This window comes from Eptatretus burgeri, chromosome 10 (assembly GCF_056783735.1).
Source record: "Eptatretus burgeri isolate ZD-2024b chromosome 10, Ebu_testis_v1, whole genome shotgun sequence".
Lineage (NCBI taxonomy): Eukaryota > Metazoa > Chordata > Myxini > Myxiniformes > Myxinidae > Eptatretus > Eptatretus burgeri.
In genome coordinates, this window is record NC_140970.1 from 98,061,754 (window position 1) to 98,072,777 (window position 11,024).

General features: G+C 39.4%; 1 non-coding gene across 1 annotated transcript; it reads left to right on the forward strand.

The window, feature by feature from the left end:
- The first annotated feature begins 10,693 nt into the window (after window positions 1–10,693).
- Window positions 10,694–10,807, forward strand: LOC147019234 (U5 spliceosomal RNA). The gene has a single exon (XR_015048992.1). It is a non-coding gene; the product is annotated as a U5 spliceosomal RNA (small nuclear RNA).
- The last annotated feature ends 217 nt before the right edge of the window (window positions 10,808–11,024 follow it).

Genomic DNA, 11,024 nt, shown 5'->3' on the forward strand with positions numbered 1-11,024 from the left:
ATTTAGAATGAAAAAAAGATTAATATTATTTATCATAAATCTCTCTTGAAAGTGAATTGAGGTTGTTTATTCTTTTTATCCCACCCCCCCAGAGGGAGGGAGTGGGATATTGTACTTGTCCTGTTTGTTTTTCTATTTGTCTGTTTGCAACTTTATGGCAAAAGGCTTCAGCAAACGTTTTTAAATTTAATCCACAGGTGAGCAATGAATCTTGGACGACCCCATTAACTTTTGGGTCCGATTGGATCAAAGGTCAAGGTCACAAAAAGATCAAAATCGTTTTTTTCTCAAAACTTCGTCAAAAATGATCTGATTTACTTCAAACGAAGCTGAAAGTGAACCTTATTCTATTTGTCACTTATAATGCTCCCCATTCCTATTGTGAAAAATGCACATTTGTGAAGATCGGTGGAGTTTGAAGTTTTGGGGTGCATGGCCATCGGTCAAAATTACAAATTTTCCATTATAGATCAAAAAAGGTTAGGAATATGCGTGTTTACTATGGAAGATATATATCAAGTCTTTTATTGGCTTTCATTTGACACCATGACCTTTGGGATGATTTGTTTCGTAAGTAAATTGATGACTTCCGTCCTCTGTTTGTGTGTTTGTGTGTTTGTTTGGAGGCATGATAACTCGAGGCCTTACGTGGCCTTGAAAGGTCAAAATCATTTTACGGTCAGAACTTCGTCAAAAATGGTTGAATGGACTTCAAACTAAGACTAAAATATTCCTTATTCTATTCCTTATAATCAATATTCAGGTTAAGGATGCATCAAATTTAAATTTGATCCCCAAAATAACTTTATGCCTTTAATGGGTGGGATTTGTTGTGCCTGCTTTGGTTTGTTTTTACTTGTCCAATTGAAAATTCACAATTATATTGGTTGCTTTGGACATTCATCATGTCTGTTGGTCTGTTTATCAATCATTGAGAGATTGCAATTTTTCTTGAACTTAACCACCTGGTAAAGGGAGTCACAAGCTTGAGGCCGATTGTTTTTGAGGGCAAAAGGTCAACATCGGCCAAATGTTAACAGCTTTGTCAAATTTCTAAAATTACTGTAGTTCTCGTCCAATGGGCCATCTTGTTCTAAGCATACAACACGTTCTTCTGACACATTCCTTGAGACTTTATTTGGGCGGTGTGTTGGCATCCGACAGCTCTGCACATGCAAAAAATCCTGGTTTGGTGCATGAATCAAAAATACATCCACTGCAAAAATTCAAAACACCTCACTGTACTGGAAAACGTGGGGACAGGAATACTGCACGGTCAATGGTGAAGACCTGCAATAACCTCCTCCATCTGGAGGTGGCGCAACACGATACACATTGACGGAGAGAATTTGCATCCCTCCCCTCCCCCCAAAATCACCGGCAAATATAAAAACACCCCGATACACTAACTTGGGTCATGATGATCCAATGTAGCAAGTCTGGATGTAATCAGCCCAGAACTGCAGGAGTAGCGCGACAAACAAATGTAACACACACACACACACACACACACACACACACACACACACACACACACACACACACACACACACACACACACACACACACACACACACACACACACACACACACACACACACACACACACACACACACACACACACACACACACACCACTCCATTAATGAGAGCAGGGATCCACATTTTTCATCCGCTTCACTCGAAAGTTGAAGAGAAGTTCCACATTTGTTCATTTAATTCATCCACAAATTATTTTTAAGGTCAACATCGGCCAAAAGGTCAACGACTTCAGTTGGATTTCTAAAATTGTCAGTTTTCATCCAATTGACTTGAAATTTGAAGAGGATTTATATTTCAGGTCACTGAATTCAACAAGCCAATCTTTTTTGAGGTCAACATAGGCCAAAAGGACAACATAACTTAGGTGAGCAGGTGAACAACTTAGGTGATATTTCTAAAATCCTCAATTTTATACCCATTGACTTGAAATTTGAAGAGGATATGCAGAACGTCACTGAATTCAACGAACAAGGAAATTTGAGGTCAACACAGGCTAAAAAAATCCACAGAGGCTAAAAAGTCAACACAGGCTAAAAAGTCAACACACGCTAAAAAAATCCACACAGGCTAAAAAAATCGACACAGGCTAAAAAATCCACATCGGCTAAAAAGTCCAGAACGGCTAAAAAGTCCACATCGGTGAAAAAGTCAACACAGGCTAAAAAGTCCAAATCGGCTAAAAAGTCAACACAGGCTAAAAAGTCCACAACAGCTAAAAAGTCAAGACAGGCTAAAAAGTCCACGTCTGCTAAAAAGTCCACACAGGCTAAAAAGTCCACATATGCTAAAAAGTCCACACAGGCTAAAAAGTCCTCACTGGCTAAAAACTCCACTGAGACAAAAAGTCCACACAGGCTAAAAAGTCCTCACAGGCGAAAAAGTCCACATAAGCTAAAAAGTTCACACAAGCTAAAAATTCAACATAGGTTATAAGTCTACACAGGCTAAAAAGTCCACAGTGTCTATAAAGTTAACACACGATAAAAGGTCTACATTGGCTAAAAAGTCAACATCGGCTAAAAAGTCAACACAGGCTAAAAAGACCACACATGCTAAAAAGACCACATCGGCTAAAAAGTCCACATAGGCTAAAAAGTCCACACAGGCTAAAAATTCAACATCGGCTAAAAAGTCAACAGAGGCGAAAAAGTGCACACAGGCTAAGAATTCAACATAGGCTAAAAAGTCAACACAGGCAAAAAAGTCCACACAGGCTAAAAAGTCCACGTCTGCTAAAAAGTCCACACAGGCTAAAAGGTCCACACATGCTAAAAATTTAAAATAGGCTAAAAATTCCACACAAGCTAAAAAGTCCACACAGGCTAAAAAGTCCACATATGCTATAAAGTCCACACAGGCTAAAAAGTCCACAGAGACTAAAAAGTCCACATCGGCTAAAAAGTCAACAGAGGCGAAAAAGACAACACAAGCTAAAAAGTCAACACACGCTAAAAAAATCCACACAGGCTAAAAAAATCGACACAGGCTAAAAAATCCACATCGGCTAAAAAGTCCAGAACGGCTAAAAAGTCCACATAGGCGAAAAAGTCAACACAGGCTAAAAAGTCCAAATCGGCTAAAAAGTCAACACAGGCGAAAAAGACAACACAGGCTAAAAAGTCCACAACAGCTAAAAAGTCAATACAGGCTAAAAAGTCCACGTCTGCTAAAAAGTCCACACAGGCTAAAAGGTCCACACATGCTAAAAATTTAAAATAGGCTAAAAATTTCATACAAGCTAAAAAGTCCACACAGGCTAAAAAGTCCACATATGCTATAAAGTCCACACAGGCTAAAAAGTCCACAGAGACTAAAAAGTCCACATTGGCTAAAAAGTCCACACAGGCTAAAAAGTCCAAACATGCTAAAAAGTCCACATCAGCTAAAAAGTCCACACAGGCTAAAAAGTTTCTACTTGCAAAACTCCACAGAGACTAAAAAGTCCACAGGCTAAAAAGTCCTCATACAGGCTAAAAAAGTCCACACAGGCTAAAAAGTCTACACATGCTAAAAATTCAAAATAGGCTAAAAATTCCACACAGGCTTAAAAGTCCACACATATGCTAAAAAGTCCACACAAGCTGTGCAAGTCCACACAGAGACTAAAAAGTCCACATTGGCTAAAAAGTCCACACAAGCTAAAAGTCCACACATGCTAAAAAGTCCACATCAGCTAAAAAGTCCACACAGGCTAAAAAGTCCTCACTGGCTAAAAACTCCACTGAGACTAAAAAGTCGACACAGGCTAAAAAAGTCCTCACAGGCTAAAAAGTCCACATAAGCTAAAAATTTCACAAGCTAAAAATTCAACATAGGTTATAAGTTCACACAGGCTAAAAAGTCCACAGTGTCTATAAAGTTAATACACGATAAAAGGTCTACATAGGCTAAAAAGTCAACATCGGCTAAAAAGTCAACACAGGCTAAAAAGACCACATCGGCTAAAAAGTCCATATTTAGGCTAAAAGTCCACACAGGCTAAAAAGTCCACACAGGCTAAAAAAAGTCCACACGCGAAAAAAAGTCAACACAGGCTAAAAGTCCACACAAGCTAAAAAGTCCACATCGGCTAAAAACTCCACATCGGCTAAAAACAAAGGCTGAAAATTTCCACACAACCTAAAAGTCGACACAGGCTGAATTTCTGAAATTGTCAGTTTTCATCCGATTTAATTAGAATTTGAAGAGGATTTGCATATTTGGTACTTAATTGAACCAGCAATTATTTTTAAGGTTAAATTTGTTTTTTATGGATTTCACAAGTATCATGCGATTTTCATCTTTCTTATTTTTAATGAAATCGAGAGATTTCGTAAGTATATTGATTACTCTGGCCCTCTGTTTGTGTGTTTGTTTGTTTGTTTGTTTGGAGGTGTGATAACTCGAGAACGGAAGACGCTACCAATGTCAAATTAGACCACTTGATTCAGGGGATGGTGATGGCTCACACATTGATTTTTTGGCCAAAATCGGTCAAAGGTCAAGGTCACAATGAGGTCAAACATCTGATTTTTGATGGTTTGGTACAGAATCATCAGAAACTTCAGGTTTGCGTCGCTACCTTCTCGAGAGACAGCTTTTATTAGACAAGGTCAGAGGTCAAGTTGACCAGTTCGTAAGTACTATTAGCTCCGGCGACTGCTTGTTTGTTTGTCTTTGTGCAGGATATCTCAGCAAGTTGTGGATGTATTTGAGTGAAACTTGCGTTCAGGTTGGGTGTGTGACACAAGGAAGAATGGATCAGATTTTGGTGAAGTTACGAATCTCTATCTCTGCAGGGGTACGTGCTCTACTGAGTGCCCATCTCGCTGTTTTCTGCTGTCGCCGAAAGTGATTTTTAGTTTATCCTTATTTTGATGAATATACTTTGTCATTCAATAATTATATCATTCATCAGAATACCTACAGTAACAAAAAAAAGAAAACTTGAATAATCCAAATTCTCTGATGCATTAACTATCTCAAGGTATGTGAGGTGGTAATTGTGGCTTATTGTCGCACCTAGGAAATTGTGAGTGTTCATTAGCTATTCATATTCAGGTATGAATGAATGTTAAGAAGTGCTGCCAAACCAGGATACCACCCAGTGTCATACTCATTAATAAGGCACTTGAAGAAAGAGCTTTCAAAGAAAAGAGAGTATAATTAAAGAATTATATTAAAATCGTGCTGTGTTGAAAATAATTCGCTCCTTCTGGAATTTTAAGGAAATCGACCCAAGGTTTATTGTAATCACGTCAGGACGTTGCATGCTGATTGGCTGGTTCATTCGAATACAAATTCGGGAGCGAGTTCATTTTGAAAATATAATCGTGAAATGAAGACATCTTTCAGTAAAATGTACGAAATACTGACGAAACCTTAAATGTTATAAAATTACAAATGAGAGAATAAAATAAACACATCTATATTGGCTAAAAAGTCCACACAGGCTAAAAAGTCCACACATGCTAAAAAGTCCACAGAGACTAAAAAGTCCACACAGGCTAAAAAGTCCTCACTGGCAAAAAACTCCACAGAGACTAAAAAGTCCACACAGGCTAAAAAGTCCTCACATGTTAAAAAGTCCACATATGCTAAAAGTCCACACAGGCTAAAAAGTCCACAGAGACTAAAAAGTTCACATAGGCTAAAAAGTCCACACAGGCTAAAAATTCAACATCGGCTAAAAAGTCAACAGAGGCGAAAAAGTGCACACAGGCTAAGAATTCAACATAGGCTAAAAAGTCAACACAGGCTAAAAAGTCGTTCTGGGCCCTGTTCTTTTTCTGGTTTTCATCAATGATCTCTCGGACTCTCTGGAAAATCCTCTATTTCTCTTTGCCGACGACTCCACTCCTCTGCCGTACTCATCTGTCATCCCTCAGACCGCAAGCAAAGCAGCTTCTTCGCTCACTGCAGATCTGGATAAAATCACAAACTGGTCCAACACGTGGAACATGTCTTTCAATCCACACAAATCTCACACTCTCACTATGTCTCTTCGAAAGGACCGCTTACAAAACCCCCCCATCCACTTTCTCAACAACTCTGGAAGAAGTCTTTCTTCAAGCTCTGGGTCTCACTCATTCGTCATGACCTTCCTGGGAAAGTCACATTTCCAACCCTCGCCTCGTGTCAGTCGCCGACTGGGAATCCTCCGTCGTGCAAAGTCCTTCCTTCCTCGGCCCTCTGAGCTCCTGGACTACTTACAAAGCTTTGTCCGTAGCCTGATGGAGTACTGCTCTCCCTCTGGGCTGGTGCTCCTGCCTCCCACCTTCTCGACTTCACGCTGTCGAAACCAGGGCTTTAAGATCATCGGCATCTCCCGCAATGAAGCTGGAGTCTTTGGGCCTCTCACCAATCACCGTAGTTGGTCGGTGGTCTTCTGTCTTCTACCGAATTTTTTTCCAGCCTTGCCCCCCTGCTCTCTCTTTCTGCGATTTGTCCCAACCACATTTCCACAGGGCGCCAAGGTCCGCCAACAACCCCCTTCTGCAAAACTACCAAATCACCAATCACTGCTCATCTTCACTCTTTCATTCCTCTTTTTCCCACCTTTGGAATAAACTTCCTCACTCTATTCTTTCCCATTCTTCCCTCCAGGCTTTCAAAACAGCTGTTCACCACCACCCTAATCTTCCCCCATCCAAATCCTCGATCTTTCTACCCCCGATAATCCACCCAAGCCCACTTCCTTCACCCTCCTGCTTTCCTTCCTGGAAAGTCCCTGTAATGTCCATCTTCTCCTCGCCATGTTCCCCCGTCCCCCATCCCCATCCCTCTCCCTTCCACAGTTCACCTGTGTCTGTTCCCAATGTTTTGTCCTCCACTCCCACCCCTTCTGTCTCATGCCTCCTTGCTGTGAGTTGTGTTAGCTCTCATACGAGCCTCGACTGCTGCATACAAAAAAAAAAAAAAAAAAAAAAGTCCACACAGGCTAAAAAGTCCACGTTCACAAAGTCAACAAAGGCTAAAAAGTCCACACAGGCTAAAAATTCAACACAGGCTAAAAAGTCAACAGGCTAAAAAGTCCACACAGGCTAAAAAGTCCACATATGCTATAAAGTCCACACAGGCTAAAAAGTCCACAGAGACTAAAAAGTCCACATCGGCTAAAAAGTCAACAGAGGTGAAAAAGACAACACAAGCTAAAAAGTCAACACACGCTAAAAAAATCCACACAGGCTAAAAAAATCGACACAGGCTAAAAAATCCACATCGGCTAAAAAGTCCAGAACGGCTAAAAAGTCCACATCGGCGAAAAAGTCAACACAGGCTAAAAAGTCCAAATCGGCTAAAAAGTCAACACAGGCGAAAAAGACAACACAGGCTAAAAAGTCCACAACAGCTAAAAAGTCAATACAGGCTAAAAAGTCCATGTCTGCTAAAAAGTCCACACAGGCTAAAAGGTCCACACATGCTAAAAATTTAAAATAGGTTAAAAATTTCATACAAGCTAAAAAGTCCACACAGGCTTAAAAGTCCACATATGCTATAAAGTCCACACAGGCTAAAAAGTCCACAGAGACTAAAAAGTCCACATTGGCTAAAAAGTCCACACAGGCTAAAAAGTCCACACATGCTAAAAAGTCCACATCAGCTAAAAAGTCCACACAGGCTAAAAAGTCCTCACTGGGTAAAAACTCCACAGAGATTAAAAGTCCACACAGGCTAAAAAGTCCTCACAGGCTAAAAAGTCCACACAGGCTAAAAAGTCTACACATGCTAAAAATTCAAAATAGGCTAAAAATTCCACACAGGCTAAAAAGTCCACATATGCTAAAAAGTCCACACAAGCTAAAAAGTCCACAGAGACTAAAAAGTCCACATCGGCTAAAAAGTCAACAAAGGCTGAAAAGTCCACACAGGCTAAAAAGTGAACACAGGATAAAAATTCCACACAGGTTAAAAATTCAACACAGGCAAAAAGTCCATATCAGCTAAAAATTCCACACACGCTAAAAAGTCAACAAAGGCTAAAAAGTCCACACAGGCTAAAAATTCAACACAGGCTAAAAAGTCAACAGGCTAAAAAGTCCACACAGGCTAAAAATTCAACACAGGCTAAAAAGTCCACACAGGCGAAAAACTCAACACAGGCTAAAAACTCAACACAGGCTAAAAAGTCAACACAGACTAAAATGTCAACGCAGACTAAAAAGTCAACACAGACTAAAAAGTCCACACAAGCTAAAAAGTCAACACAGGCTAAAAAGTCAACACAGACTAAAAAGTCACACAGACTAAAAAGTCAACACAGACTAAAAAGCCAACACAGGCAAAAAACTCAACACAGGCTAAAAAGTCAACACAGACTAAAAAGTCCACACAGGCTAAAAGTCAACACAGGCTAAAAAGTCCATACAGGTGAAAAACTCAACACAGACTAAAAGTCAACACAGACTAAAAAGTCAACACAGACTAAAAAGTCCACACAGGCGAAAAAGTCAACACAGGCTAAAAAGTCCATACAGGCGAAAAACTCAACACAGGCAAAAAACTCAACACAGGCTAAAAAGTCAACACAGACTAAAAAGTCCACACAGACTAAAAAGTCCACACAGGCTAAAAAGTCCATACAGGCAAAAAACTCAACACAGGCTAAAAATTCAACACAGGCTAAAAAGTCAACACAGGCTAAAAAGTCAACACAGACTAAAAAGTCCACACAGGCTAAAAAGTCAACACAGGCTAAAAAGTCCATACAGGCAAAAAACTCAACACAGGCTAAAAAGTCAACACAGACTAAAAAGTCAACACAGGCTAAAAAGTCAACACAGACTAAAAAGTCCACACAGGCTAAAAAGTCAACACAGGCTAAAAAGTCAACACAGACTAAAAAGTCCACACAGGCTAAAAAGTCCACACAGGTTAAAATCTCCACACAGGCGAAAAACTCAACACAGGCTAAAAAGTCAACACAGGCTAAAAAGTCAACAAAGGCTAAAAAGTCCACACAGGCTAAAAAGTCAACACAGGCAAAAAAACACTCCACACAGGCTAAAAAGTCAACACAGGCTAAAAAGTCAACACAGGCTAAAAAGTCCACATCGGCTAAAAAGTCCACACAGGCTATAAAGTCCACAAAGGCTAAAAATTCAACAAAGGCTAAAAAGTCCACATCGGCAAAAAAGTCAACACAGGCTAAAAAGTCCACATCGGCTAAAAAGTCAACAAAGGCTGAAAAGTCCACACAAGCTAAAAAGTCAACACAGGCTAAAAGGTCCACATCGGCTAAAAAGTCAACAAAGGCTGAAAAGTCCACACAAGCTAAAAAGTTGACACAGGCTGAATTTCTGAAATTGTCAGTTTTCATCCGATTGACTTGGAATTTGAAGAGGATTTGCATATTTGGTAATTTAATTGAACCAGCAATTATTTTTAAGGTTAAATTTGTTTTTTATGGATTTCACAAGTATCATGCGATTTTCATCTTTCTTATTATTAATGAAATCGAGAGATTTCGTAAGTATATTGATGACTTCCGTCCTCTGTTTGTGTGTTTGTGTGTTTGTGTGTTTGTGTGTTTGTGTGTTTGTTTGGAGGCGTGATAACTCGAGAACGGAAGATGCTACCAATGTCAAATTAGACCACTTGATTCAGGATGGTGATGGCTCGCGCTGATTAGATTTTGGTCAAAATCGGTCAAAGGTCAAGGTCACAATGAGGTCAAACATTCGATTTTTGATGGTTTTGTACGGAATCATCGTAGAAACTTCTGGTTTGCGTCGCTACCTTCTCGAGAGACAGCTTTTATTTGACAAGGTCAGAGGGCAAGTTGACAATTTCGTAAGTACCAGTCTATGACTGCTTGTTTCTTTGTCTGTGTGCAGGATATCTCAGCAAGTTGTGGACGTATTTGGAGGAAACTTGGTGTTCAGGTTGGGTGTGTGACAAGGAAGAATGGATCAGATTTTGGTGAAGTTACGAATCTCTATCTCTGCAGGGGTACGTGCTCTACCGAGTGCCCATCTCGCTGTTTCGCCGTGTCGCTCTTCGATTGATTTTTAGTTTATCCTTTATTTTGATGAATATACTTTGTCATTCAATAATTATATAATTCATCAGAATACCTACAGTAACAAAAGAAAAACTTGCTCGATCCAAATTCTCTGATGCATTAACTATCCCAAGGTATGTGGAGTGTGGGGTGGTAATTGTGGCTTTGTTGTCGCCAATTTGTGGGAAATTGTGAGTGTTCATTCATATTCATATTCAGGTATGAATGAAGGTTAAGAAGTGCTGCCCAAACCAGGATACCACCCAGTGTCATACCCATTAATAAGGAACTTGAAGAAAGAGCTTTCAAAGAAAAGAGAGTATAATTAAAGAATTATACTAATATCGTGCTGTGTTGAAAATAATTCGCTCCTTCTGGAATTTTAAGGAAATCGACCCAAGGTTTATTGGAATCACGTCAGGACGTTGTATGCCGTGATTGGCTGGTTCATTCGAATACAAATTCGGGAGCGAGTTCATTTTGTAAATATAATCGTGAAATGAAGACATCTTCAAGTAAAATGTACGAAATACTGACGAAACCTTAAATGTTGTAAAAATTACAAATGAGAGAATAAAATAAACACATCTATCTGGGATGATTGGATAAACGCCATTCATGTTAATGTGTTACATGTGTATAAAAATATGAGACGGAGGTTAATCATTAATTCTTTGGTTTCTCTTCAATTCGTATATATCTTTCGCCTTTTACTAAAGATTTCCGTGGAGAGAAACATTTATGAATTGAAATATTTTTGATGCCCTGTTTTGATATGGGGCAATTTAGAATGAAAAAAAGATTAATATTATTTATCATAAATCTCTCTTGAAAGTGAATTGAGGTTGTTTATTCTTTTTATCCCACCCCCCCAGAGGGAGGGAGTGGGATATTGTACTTGTCCTGTTTGTTTTTCTATTTGTCTGTTTGCAACTTTATGGCAAAAGGCTTCAGCAAACGTTTTTAAATTTAATCCACAGGTGAGCAATGAATCTTGGAC